At 43.5% G+C, this 14,215-nt stretch overlaps 1 long non-coding RNA gene across 1 annotated transcript in view; it reads left to right on the top strand.

Moving 5' to 3' along the window:
- LOC140717129 (uncharacterized) overlaps positions 1–14,215 on the top strand; it is a 63,595-nt gene that overhangs the window by 24,523 nt on the left and 24,857 nt on the right. The window contains exons 5-6 of the long non-coding RNA XR_012096454.1: positions 950–1,066; positions 4,920–5,075. This is a non-coding gene — a long non-coding RNA (uncharacterized lncRNA). The remainder of the gene's footprint in view (positions 1–949; positions 1,067–4,919; positions 5,076–14,215) is intronic.

Here is a 14,215-nt window from a genome sequence, read left to right as displayed (position 1 = left end):
ACTGTAAAGTGTTGCATTAACTGACAGCTACTGAACGAAATGGCAGCCAATTCACAAGATCACAAGACAAAGGAACAGAAGTAGGCCTTTCAGCCCATCGTGTCTGCTCTGCCACTCCACCATGAGCTAAACTATTCTCCCATCTAGTTCCAATTTCTGGCTTTTTCCGCATACCCCTTGATACCTTGACTAATTAGATACCTATCAATCTCCTCCTCAAACGCCCTCAATGATTGGGCCTCCACAGGTGTATGAGACAACGAATTCCATAAATCCACGACCCTCTGGCTAAGAAAAATTTCTCCTCATCTCTGTTTTAAATGGGTACCCTCTAATTCTAAGACTGTGACCTCTTGTCCTGGACTCACCCACCAAGAGAAACGGCATTTCCACATCTACTCTGTCCAAGCCTTTTAACATTTGAAATGTTTCTATGAGATCCCCTCTCATTCTTCTATACTCTAATGAATACAATCCAAGAGCCAACAAACACTCCTCATATGTTAGTCCCTGCATTCCAGAAATCATCCTAGTGCGTGAATCTTCTCTGAACTCTCTCCAATATCAGCTCATCCTTTCTAAGATAGGGGGCCCAAAACTGCACACAGTATTCCAAATGGGGTCTCACAAGTGCTCCATAGAGCCTTATCAACACCTCCTTACTCTTATACACTATTCCTCTTGAAATGAATGCCAACAGGGCATTCACTTTCCTTACTGCCGATCCTTTGTTTTGAATGTGCTTTGTTTTGCAATCTTGGGACATTCTGTAAAATCAACATTTTTTGTTTTCTAATCATCCAGAATTTTACTCTGTACCTTAGCGGAAATCCACCTTCCGTGGACTGTCCTTTAACGTGATCTATATCTCAGTACTAGTGTGTCCAATCAAGTGGTCTTTATCGCCATACCCATCCATTATTTAACCCTTCCTTTCCCCACCATGCAGGAGAATGCATCCTCTATCATAAACTGAAGTTCCTGGACTGGGAACTGAAAGTACTGACAGCACATGGCATCTCACACTTCTCTGGAAATGGCGACAATTTGAGACGGTTCCATGACTGTAAGTAGTTTATTATTGTTACATGTACCAAGTTGCATTGGTAAAAACTGTTTTGCACACCATTCATGTAGATCATTTTATGACATTAGTGCATTGAGGTTGTACCAGGGAAAAGCAATAAGAGAATGCAGAATGAAGTGTTACAGAGAAAGTGTGTAGGTGCAAGGCCATGTTGTGGTAGGTTGTGTGGGGATGTGCAATTCGTACAGTAGTAGTTCAGTAGATTTATAACAGTGGGGGTGAGACTGTTCTTGAGACTGATGGTACATGCTTTCAGAGAGATTGTTGGGTGTGGGTGGATCTTTGATTATGTTGGCTGCTCTACTGAGGCAGTGAGAAGTGTGTGCTGAATCCATGGACTGGTTTCTGTGATATGTTGAGCTGTGTGCACAGCTCACTGCTGTGTCCTACATTCACTGGCAGAGCAGTTGCTGTACCAAACTGTGATACATCCCGGATAGGATTCTTTCTACGTGATGTGCTGAGTGAAATTGGTGATGGTCAAAGGGGACTTGCTGAATTTCTTTAACATCCAGAGGGAGGAGTGGTACTGGGGGGCTTTGTTAGCCATGGTGTCTGTGTGTTTGGACCAGAACCTTCAGGGTCTCAGAAGAGCTGAAAAGGCCTTGTGTTCCCTCGGATTGAGACGTTACCATCTCAGTGACACCAGATATCTTGGTGCTTGTTCACTTCCAATTGTGAGAGCTGGGCTTCGGGTAACTGATTGTTACCATATAGACAATGACATTCAGCCAAAAGTACCACAGGTTATTCATGATGCACGATGGTCTTCATCAAAACAGAGACACAAGGGGCAGCAAATGCTGGGAGGTGGAGTGTGAAAACAGGGAGAACCAGAGGTACTCTGCAGGTCAGGCAGCATCCAAGGAGAGAAATGGATGGCTGAAAATTCGGGCTGAGATCATTCTGCTGAATATATTTGACCTGACCTGCTGAGTTCCTCCAGTGGCTCGACTCTGCACATGGTGAAAGCAGTCAATATATGATTGTCATATATGATGAGAGTATTTCAGCTCCCTGCTCTCTCAGCTTTTAACCTTCTCCACTTTACTCTCTGCTCCTGCCTAACTTTTCCTTTCACACCCTTATCTTTCAATCATCTCTTCCCCCCTCGTCCTTCTGAATTCCAGAACCAGAACCATGAAATGTTCCTCGTATTGTTACGAACCCCGTAACCGGGTCACTTACCAGCAAAGATAGAGATGTCTGTTGAAGTCTCATGGTACTATTTTTAACAGTATTTATTGATAAAAATACACAAAAATATATTACTGTAAACATACAGATAATATATGTCGTCAATACTAAATCTAAAAGCGCGGGTATAATAATAATCAATAAGAAATAGCTCTATCGTTGTCTAGGGGATAATGTATTGTCCAATGGAAATATAAAAGTCACTCAAGTTCATTCAAGCTGCAGCTTTTGGTTGGAGAGAGAGACGATGTTTTTAGAACTTGCCCGTTTTCCTTTTTATGATGTCGATCCTTCGAAATGTCGTCGGTGGTGATCTCTTCTTTAGCTAAGCCGTCTTCCGTGGTAAGGCCTCAATCCCGGGCAATGGGAAAGGACACACGTGGACCTTCCACCGGCTGTCGCTATTAAACGCTGTCACAGGATTTCTAGCGTTTCTCCTGGTGCGTCTAAAAGGAGTTGTTCCCCAGACCTTCTTTTATCCTTACTCACGGGGTTTCAGATGTCAATCAGGTTGGGATGATGCCATCCCCCCCCAACCAGCCCACGTTGCTCATTCCTTGAGGGCGTCGATGAATAGCACAGTGCTCAATACACAATTCCATCTCCAAGAGACAATGACCGTTTCCCATATCTTTGTATCATTGAGGGGCCAGGACATTCCAAACCCCACTGTGGATTCTGCGTCTCTCTCTCATTTCCTGGGTCTCCTGACCTGAATTAATAGCGATCTTGCGATTCTCAAAACGGAGGGGGCTACTGTTACGCACAGGCGTAACAGTATGATAACCCTTTTATTCCTGGAATCTTCCTTGTGAACTTCCTCTGGACCTTTTACAATGCCAGCGCATCTTTTCTAAGATGAGGGGCCCAAAACTGTTCACAGTACTCAAGTTGAGGCTTCACCAATGCCTGATAAAGCCTCAGCAACGCATCCTTGCTCTTGTATTCTAGACCTTTTGCAATGAATTTACCTTCCTCAGCACTTACTCTACCTGCAAGTTAACCTTCAGGGTGTTCTGCACTCCCAAGTCCCTTTGCATCTCAGATTTTTGTCTTTTCTTCCCATTTTTAGAAAATGTTCTGCAGATTTATTTCTAATACCAAAGTGCATGACCATGCATTTTCTAACTTTGTATTTCATTTGCCACTTTTTTGCCTGTTCTCCTAATCTGTCTAAGTCTGCATCCTGCATCCTACCTGTTTCCTCAACATTACCTGCCCCTCCACCAATCTTCATATCATCTGCAAACTTGGCAACAAAGTCATCTATTCCATCAGCTGAATCATTTATGTACAGTATAAAAAGAAGTGGTCCCAACACCGACCCCTGGAGAACACGACTAGTCACTGGCAGCCAACCAGAAAAGGATCCTTTTATTCCCACTCGCTGCCTCGTACTAATCAGGGAATGCTCTAACTATGTTAGTAACTTTTCTGTAATTCCATGTGCTCTTAACTTGGTAGACCACTTCATGTGTGGCATCTTGTCAAAGGTTTTCTGAAAGTCCAAATAGACAACATACACTGCATCCCCTTCAATGTCCAGAATCTCCCATCTGTTCCCCTCGTTATTGAGTCCCCAATCACTACCGCTCCCTTCTTCTCTCTTTCCCTTCTGCACTACGGACCCATGCTCAGTGCCTGAGACCTGGTCACCGTGACGTTCTCCCAGGAAGTCATTCCCCACAAAAGTATCCGAAGCAGTATAATTATTTTTGAGGGGATGGCCACAGGTGTGTTCTGCTCTAATTGCCTGTTTCTATTTCTCCTGACAGTCACCCAGCTGCTCACCTCCTGCAACTTTGGGATTTGTTCCCAGAATCATTCTGTTGAGCCTCTTCTGAACTCTTATATAGAACATTAGAGCAGGCCCTTTGACCCTCTATGTGCCAACTTATTAACCAACTCCAAGATGAATTAAAAGCTTACAATTTTCACTAAACTGTTACTGTTCCTCCTCTCTCCTATCTGTTGTGTAGTGGATGTTCAACAGGTTGCTGCCTGGACTTGTTCAACCTATCCTCATATTGTCTTCTGAGGATAGGATGAGTGAGCTGAGGCTTTTCTCTTTAGGGTGAAGAAGCATTAGAGGTAACTTAATAGAGGTTACAAGATCATAACCAGCATTGATTGAGTGGATATCCAGAAGCTTTTTCCCAGGGCGGAAAGGAGTAAGAAAGGTTTTTTTTTTACAGAGCCTGGTAGGTGTGCTGAACCACCCCAGGGATTGAGGTGGAGATAGATAAATTAGGTACTTTGAAGAAACTCTCATAGGCATATGGATAATAGAAACATTGAGTGTTACTGTAGGAGGGAAGATTAAATTGATCTTAGATCAGCTTAAGTGGTTTGCACAATATTGTTGGCTGAAATGCCCATACTGTACTGTTGTGTTCAGTCTCATTCATTGTAATTTCTTCACCTTCCCGTATGTTAATAAATTTCCCCTTCTCTCTATTGCTCATCCCTACCTTCCTAATTCCGAACTCCTTATTGCTTTCTCTCCAGTTCCTCACTCTCGACTTGCCCATCCCATCTGAACCTCCACTGGTCTTCTTCCTCTTCACTACCCTGCATCCCACCCTCCCCTTCCCGGACATCTCTTTGATGCTTCCTGTCTGTTCTCCTCATCCAGGATGAAGATATTAAACCATGCTGAGGGGTAACCACATGCAGAAGATCAAATCTGGCTCATGGACGATATCCCGCTTTTACAAACTCTGGGCTGACTGTTGGACATTGTTGTACAATTTCCAAAAGATCCTGATGTTGGTTGGCCAGGAATCAGTCTGTGAGTATTGATAAGTTTCGGAGGGATGATGGGGGAGGGAGCATGTTTAAAGAAAGTTTACAAAAGTATTTGTCCAGAGCAACAACCCTGCCTGTGATGAGTCCATGATTCCTGATATGGCTCCATTCGGAAGCCAGTGGAGATTCTACATCAAGGCACCAGTATACATTTTACTTACTTTATTTCATTTAGAGAAGCAGCGTGGAACAGGCCCTTCTGGCCCATTGAGCCGTGCTGCCCAGCAACCCACCTATTTAACACTAGCGTAATCACAGCACAGTTTACAATGACCAACTAGCCTACCAACTGGTCCGTCTTTGGAATGTGGATGGAAACTGGAGCACTCGGAGGAAACCCACGCACTGATGGGAAGAACGTACAAACTCTGTACAGACGGGTTACAGGTCCAAGCACCCATGGCACAAGCTGTAATTGTGTTGCACTAACCACTACACCCCTTGACCTTTGATGTTGTCTGTGTGGAGTTTGCACCTTCTCCATGTTGCCATATGTGTTTCTCCTGGGAGCTTCACTTTCCTTCCACTTATTAATAATGGGGATAGTAGACAATCTGGTGACCCATTGGGACACCCTTTGAGAGAAAGGTAGTGCAGTCTGATGTGATGTGCTTTGGAAATTAAAGAAGAAAAACTCAGTTTATTAAAGAAGAATGATGCCTAGCAAGAGAAATATAGCTCCTCCTCGTTTAACGAAGGATACTTTTGATGACAACATTTCTGGTTGATCTGCCACCCTTCAAGAATACTAAATACTTCTCCTCCTCTGTCTCTTCTTCTCCCATCTTTTTTGTCCTGACTCTTTGGTCGTGGAGTCGTGCGTCCCTGGCCTCATCCGATTCTTGTTCTCTCCCTCTCCTTGCTGCTTCCTAACAACGTTTGGTGTCTTGTCTTGACCATAATGTCCCCCTTCTCGTTCCTCACGGCATAATTAGGCTGTCCATATTTTTTTTACCCTACTGCTGGATAGAAGATACGAAGCAGTAACCCCAAAGCTTGCAGGATGCTGATTTTTCTTGATGATGTGGTTGGCGCTCTCCTAAATGGATGTGATAGCCGTGGCCTTTTGTTCCAGTTGGTGTCGCTGCTGTGAGCATTGTGAGGCACTGCTGAGGCTGGCCGTGCGCATGCGTCGTGGTGTCGCGATTTTCATGCAAAGTGGAAATGGCTCGGGTTGTGGAAGGCGGGGCCTGTTGATTGATCAGTGAATAATTTTATACGAATAGATAACCCTGAACTTTGCATACATTCTGTAAGTTTGTGCATTTTACGTCGAATTAGTCAAATAAAGTGCCACTGTAATGCACCATTTGGGCTAATTGGAGGTCACAAACAGACAAACAGTGCATGGAAGTTTTAGTAGTATATAGATTATTCTCACACGTGACGAGATACAGTGTACAACTGTGTTTTGCATAAATCACTGCACTGAAATGGACCTTGTTGTAATTATGTTCTTCTTCAATACATTGCATACAATTTTATTTTCTAATGAATGCTGCTACTCTGTGATGCTGTTGCAAGTAAGTTTTTCATTGCCCCTGTTCACACATGTTCTTTACATATGACAATAAATATGACCGACAGCTGCACAGATTATTTAAAAATTTAAGTACATTGAGGTCGTAAAAGGGAAAAACAATACCAAAATACATAATATACACTGAATGGCCATTTTATTAGGCACCCCTGTACACCTGCTCATTAATGCAAATAACTGATCGACAATAATGTGGTTGCAACTCAATGCATAAAAGCATGCAGACATGGTCAAGAGGTTCAGTTGTTGTTCAGACCAAACACCAGTGTGGGAAAGAAATGTGATTTAGTGAATTTGAATATTGGTGATGGTTCGTGCCAGATTATGTGGTTTGAGTATCTGAGAAACTGCTGATCTCCTAAATGTTGATGCACAGCAGTCTCTAAAGTTTACAGACAGTGATGTGAATAGCTAATAACATCTAGTGAGCAGCAGTTCTGTGGGAGAAAATGCCCGTTAATGAGAGGGGTCAGAGAAGAATGGTCGGACTGCTTGAAGGTGACAATATCTCAACTGAGCACAAGTTGCCACAGTGGTATGAGAAGAGTATCACTGAATGACCACACATTGAATCGTGAGGTGGATGGGCTGCAGTGGCAGAAGACCATGGGTGTCTACTCGGTGGACATTTTATTAGGGTACAGGAACAATTAAAGTGGCCCTGGAGTGTATTTGTCACATGTACATTGAGACATGCAGTGAAATATGTCATTTTGCATCAGTTCAAGTTATGTGGATTGTGAGATCTAAGGTACAATTTTATTGCATGAGAGGACATTTGAAGACTCTTGTAGCATCTTGTAGCCATAGCTGTCCTTGTATTTTTGAGCTGTTATATTTTCTGCCCAACAGCAATGGGGAGAAGAGAGAATGACCCATGTGGGAGGAGTCCCTGGTGACATTGGTGGCTTTCAAGGCCTTTAGGTTAATTGGCCACTGTCAATAGCCATTAGTGGATAGGTGAGTGGTGGAATCTAGGGGGACTTAAGGTGAAACTGTGGAGTATTACAGGCTCACAGCAAAATACTGGCGGAATTTAACAGGTCAGGCAGTATCTATGAACTATGAATAAACAGTTGACATTTGGGCCAAGACCCTTCATTTGTATGGCATAGGAAGGAAGCAAAAGCCAGAGAAGAGGATGAGAGGAGAGGGAACAGTAAAAGCTGATAGTTGAGAGGTGAACATGATCAGGGGAACAGAGGGAGATGTGAGAAGAAGGATGAACTGTGATGATTGGTGACATGTGGACGAGATCTCTTCAACGTCCCTAATGTATCTGCCTTTACCACCACTGCTGGCAGTGTGTTCCATGCACTCATTGTTCTGTGTAGTTAAAAAAAATCTACCTCTGACATGCACCCTATACTTTCTCCAATCACCTTAAAATTATGCCCCTTAGCATTAGCCATTTTTGCTCTGGGAAAAAGTCTGTGGCCATACACTTGATTAATGCCTCTTATCATCTTGTACACTTCGATTAAGTCTGCTCTCATCCTCCTTCACTCCAAAGAGAAATCCTACTTGCTTAACCTATCCTCATAACATATGTACACTCGTCCAGATACCATCATTGTAAGTTTCCTCTGCAGGCTCTGAATTGCTTCCACATTCCTGCTATAATGAGGCGATGGTGTGAGCTGCTTCACCATGAGGTGGGAGAGGGAATGATAATGGACTGTGGATGTGCGTTGGTTGTGTTCCAAACTTGCAAGCAGATCCTATATTATAACAAGGGAGCTTTGATAAACATGGCAATTACATCATCTCTTGAGTCTTTGAGCTGGTTTTCCCAGGACATCAGCATGCACAAGAATTGTCACATTATACCTTTGAGATGAATGAGCTATTTCTAAATGCCTCACTTTGCCCCAATTTCTCCCTTTGTTAATCTGCTGAGTACCTTGTCTTTTGTTCTGAGGATACTGCATGTCCTTCTGCAACTGGATGCTGGACTTCCTAACCAGAAGGCCACAGTCTGTGCAGTTTGGTAACAACATCTTCACCTCACTGACAATCAGGGATGTGTGCTTAGCCCACTTCTTTACTCTCTGTGTACCTCTGACTGTGTGGCTGGGCACAGATCAAATCTATACATGTGCTAATGAAACAACCATTGTTGGCAGAATCTCAGATGGTGATGAGAAGGTGTACAGGAGTGAGATGTACCAGCGAGTTGAGTGGTGTCACAGCAACAACCTTGTAATCAAAGTCAGTAAGTCCAAAGAGCTGATTGTGTTCTTTAGAGAGGGAAATGAGGGAAAAGTCAGCAATCCTTATAGAGGGATCAGAAGTGGAGAGAAAGTGAACAGTTTCAAGTTCCTCAGTATTAATATCTCTGTGGACCTAATCTGGTCGCAGCATATCAATGCAGCTATAAAGAAGGCAAGACCACTGCTGTATTTCAGGAGAAATTTGAGGAGATTTGGAATGTTACCTGAAACATTTAAAGATTTCTGATTGGCTTCATCACGAACTGGTACGGGGTGTGTCTGCTGCACAGGATTGAAGTAGCCTGCAGAGAGTTTTAAAATGAACCAGCTCCATCACGGCTAGGAGCCTCCGTAGTATTAAAAATACCTTAAAGGAGTTGTGCCTCAAAAAGACGGCGTCCATCATTAAGGACCTCCACCACCCAGGAGATGCCCCCTTCTCATGTTACCATCAGACAGAAGGTACAGAAACCTGAAGGCACACATTCAGCCATTCAGGAACAGCTTATTTCTCTCTGCCATCCAATTTCTGAATGGACATTGAAACTATGAACACTGCCTCACTACTTTTTAATTTCTGTTTTTGCACAGCTTATTTATCTATTTGGTATACATATTTAAACTTGGTGTAATAAGCAGTTTGCTTTCTATATTATCAGCATTGTACTGCTGAAACAAAGTTAACAAGTTTCACAGCATATGCCAGTGATAATAAAGCTGATTCTTATTCTGGGCATTGTGAGAAGTTTTGTGTCCCCCAGGTAATAAAGGATTTGTTAGCATTGCAGGCTTTGGACAGGGTCCAGAAGATCATGGGAGTAAACACAAGAATGAAAGGGCTAACATATTGTAAGTGGCTGATGGCTCTGGGCCTTTCCTCACTATAGTTCAGAAAAATGAGGGGAAATCTCCTTGAAACCTATCAAATATTGAAAGGCAAGGTGGAGTGGTTGTCGACAGGATGGCACTTATACAGTAGTAGGGAAGTCTATGACTAAAGGTTATGGGGAGAATGCAGGAAAACTGGTTGAAAGTGCGAAATAAATCAGCCGTGAATGAATGGTGGAGTAGACACAATGAGCCAAATGGCCTAATTCTGCTCCTCTGTCTTATGGTCTTTCAGGAGAAAGTGATAGCACTTTAGGTGTTGCATTATGTCAACGTTGAAGTCAATTTTATTGTCAGCTGTACAAGTCATGTATGCAGAGGTGTAATGAAAAACTTACTTGTGACAGTATCACAGGCACATCACATCAGATAAACAACATTGACAGGAAAAAAAAATAAAAATAATTTATAGACAATTCTTACAAGAAAGAATTTAACCAAATACAATAAATTTTAATGCAAAGTTACCAAAGTGGCCTGAGTATTATTATACAAAGGGTTGTAACGATTTGTTCAAGAAACAAATGGTTGAAGGGAAGTAGCTGTTTGTGAACCTGGTAGTGTGGGACTTCAGGCTTTTGTACCTCCGGCCCAATGGTCGCAGTGACTTGATGGTGGGATCTTTCATGATGGAATTTGCATTCTCGAGGCAGCATCTCCTGTAGATACTACTGCAGGTGGGGAGGGATGTGTTTATGTTGTCTTGGGCAGAGTCCACTTCTCTCTGCAGCTTCTTCATTCCTTCTCATTTGAATTGTCGTGGAAGTCTATGATGGTATGAGTCAGGATAATTTCATTAGTATGTCTAGAATATTGTTTGATGACAATCCACACCTCCTTAAACTCCTGAGAAATTAAAGAAATTAAAAGGATGCTGTTCCACAAAAACTGATACCCAAATAAGTATAACTGTAGCAAGTGGATGCTGCAACTATTTGGTTTCGCTTGAACAAATGGACCCAGACTCGGTAATTCCTCGGAGACTCAGTTTATTGTTAATACAGAGAAGAAAATAGGCACCTGATTAGTTCCAAGGGTTTAGATGGGGCAGAGTTTGTTAAGTGTGTCCAGGATGGATTCCTGTCACAGTATGTTGACAGGCCGACTAGGGGGAATGCCATACTAGATCTAGTATTAAGTAACAAACCGGGTCAGGTCACAGATCTCTCAGTGGGTGAGCATCTGGGAGACAGTGATCACTGCTCCCTGGCCTTTAGCATTATGATGGAAAAGGATAGAATCAGAGAGGACAGGAAAATATTTAATTGGGGAAGGGCAAATTATGAGGCTATAAGGCTAGAACTTCTGGGTGTAAATTGGGATGATGTTTTTGCAGGGAAATGTACTAAGGACATGTGGTCGATGTTTAAGGATCTCTTGCAGGATGTTAGGGATAAATTTGTCCCGGTGAGGAAGATAAAGAATGGTAGGGTGAAGGAACCATGGATGACAAGTGAGGTGGAAAATCTAGTCAGGTGGAAGAAGGGAGCATACATGAGGTTTAGGAAGCAAGGATCAGATGGGTCTATTGAGGAATATAGGGTAGCAAGAAAGGAGCTTAAGAAAGGGCTGAGAAGAGCAAGAAGGGGGCATGAGAAGGCCTTGGCAAGTAGGGTAAAGGAAAACCCCAAGGCATTCTTTAATTATGTGAAGAAGAAAAGGATGACAGGAGTGAAAATAGGATCGATTAGAGATAAAGGTGGGAAGATGTGCATGGAGGCTGTGGAAGTGAGCGAGGTCCTCAATGACTACTTCTCTTCTGTATTCACCAATGAGAGGGAACTTGATGACGGTGAGGACAATATGAGTGAGGTTGATGTTCTGGAGCATGTTGATATTAAGGGAGAGGAGGTGTTGGAGTTGTTAAAATACAATAGGATGGATAAGTCCCCGGGGTCTGACGGAATATTCCCCAAGCTTCTCCACAAGGCGAGGGAAGAGATTACTGAGCCTCAGGCTAGGATCTTTATGTCCTCATTATCCATGGGAATGGTACCGGAGGATTGAAGGGAGGTGAATGTTGTCCCCTTGTTCAAAAATGGTAGTAGGGATAGTCCGGGTAATTATAGACCAGTGAGCCTTACGTCTGTGGTGGGAAAACTGTTGGAAAAGATTCTTAGAGATAGGATCTATGGGCATTTAGAGAATCATGGTCTGATCACGGACAGTCAGCATGGCTTTGTGAAGGGCAGATTGTGTGTAACAAGCCTGATAGAGTTCTTTGAGGAGGTGACCAGGCATATAGACGAGGGTAGTGCAGTAGATGTGATCTACATGGAGTTTAGTAAGGCATTTGACAAGGTTCCACACGGTAGGCTTATTCAGAAAGTCAGAAGGCATGGGATCCAGGGAAGTTTGGCCAGGTGGATTCAGAATTGGCTTGCCTGCAGAAGGCAGAGGGTCATGGTGGAGGGAATACATTCAGATTGGAGGGTTGTGTCTAGTGGTGTCCCACAAGGATCTGTTCAGGGACCTCTACTTTTCGTGATTTTTATTAATGACCTGGATGTGGAGGTAGAAGGGTGGGTTGGCAAATTTGCAGATGACACAAAGGTTGGTGGTGTTGTAGATAGTGTAGAGGATTGTCAAAGGTTGCAGAGAGACATTGATAGGATGCAGAAGTTGGCTGAGAAGTGGCAGATGGAGTTCAACCCAGAGAAGTGTGAGGTGGTACACTTTGGAAGGACAAACTCCAAGGCAGAGTACAAAATAAATGGCAGGATACTTGGTAGTGTGGAGGAGCAGAGGGATCTGGGGGTACATGTCCACAGATCCCTGAAAGTTGCCTCACAGGTAGATAGGGTAGTTAAGAAAGCTTATGGAGTGTTAGCTTTCATAAGTCGAGGGATAGAGTTTAAGAGATGCGATGTAATGATGCAGCTCTATAAAACTCTGGTTAGGCCACACTTGGAGTACTGTGTCCAGTTTTGGTCGCCTCAGTATAGGAAGGATATGGAAGCATTGGAAAGGGTACAGAGTAGATTTACCAGGATGCTGCCTGGTTCAGAGAGTATAGATTATGATCAGAGATTAAAGGAGCTAGGGCTTTACTCTTTGGAAAGAAGGAGGATGAGAGGAGACATGATGGAGGTGTACAAGATATTAAGAGGAATAGACAGAGTGGACAGCCAGCGCCTCTTCCCCAGGGCACCACTGCTCAGTACAAGAGGACATGGCTTTAAGGTAAGGGGAGGGAAGTTCAAGGGGGATATTAGAGGAAGGTTTTTCACTCAGAGAGTGGTTGGTGCGTGGAATGCACTGCCTGAGAGTGGTGGAGGCAGATACACTAGTGAAGTTTAAGAAACTACTAGACAGGTATATGGAGGAATTTAAGGTGGGGGGGGGGGGTTATATGGGAGGCAGGGTTTGAGGGTCGGCACAACATTGTGGGCCGAAGGGCCTGTAATGTGCTGTACTATTCTATGTTAAAATAGAGAGTTGCGAGAAATGCTTTATATTGTACACTACCTCACCACTAGGGCTGACTTAAGCAACCTCTAGTAGTCTACACCGCCGAGTATACTTAGCAACGTCTGCCCGGTCCCTGAGGCAGGTGATCGACCGTGGACTAGCTAGGGTGGAGGTCCTTGGCGCCGGTTCAGCTGCTCAGCCCGAAGGTGAGACCCAGGCTAGTGGTCTGCCCAAGAAAGAACTTGCTCACCTTTTATAGCCCAGTCCAGCTGGTCAGGGCGAGGCATCCAATCCGACGTTTACACGACCCTAACCTCTTGGTCTGGTGACCTTCAGCAATTGGCCTGTGCTTCCTCAGGGACAGTGCATTCTACTAATCTTACAATCAAACAATGTAAAAAAACATTCTTTAGAGACAAGGTGATTAATTACTTTTACTCAAATTAGCACTTTTGGTTTGCTTTCAGACCATTTAATCAGGTAGAGCAGAGTCACATTGTTTCTCCCCTTATCTAGTATCAAGGGTCAATTTGCCCAACACACAGGTAGACCTTCAAAACAGGACAGACCCACAATTTCCTAATTGTTAACCATTTCCTTGCTTTATCCATTTTTCAGACCCACACATCTCACCCAGACACTTACCTATACAGATGCTTTCCTTGTTATTGCATCTATATGCAGGGCTCAGGACAGGTCACAGTGAAGGATACTATTTGTGGTGGCATGTTGAAGGCTTTCAGGAAAACAAATAATCTTGTTTCTAAGTGGTGAAGGTGCTGATGAAAGGTTGACTGTTTTCTTTGTGCATTCACTGGCACATCAGAAAGTTGGAGTATAAGGAGTCCATTAAACGTATTGATCCCTGCTTCTACTTGTTCTCCAGATGAACGTCCTTGCATCTTACCTGCATGCCCTCCAATTAATTTCTCCAGCTTCCCAATTCTTTCACGTTCAGATTCCTGATCAGACTCAATAGGCAAATGGCCTGATTCTCCTCCTATGTCTTATGGTATTATTGTAGCATTCTAAATGGTTGCATCACTGGCTTGCTATGGATGGGCCACTGCA

Source organism: Hemitrygon akajei, chromosome 27, assembly GCF_048418815.1.
Source record: "Hemitrygon akajei chromosome 27, sHemAka1.3, whole genome shotgun sequence".
Classification (NCBI taxonomy): Eukaryota; Metazoa; Chordata; class Chondrichthyes; order Myliobatiformes; family Dasyatidae; genus Hemitrygon; species Hemitrygon akajei.
Note: the sequence above shows the minus strand (reverse complement) of the source record. Positions and strands in the feature narration are given on the sequence as shown.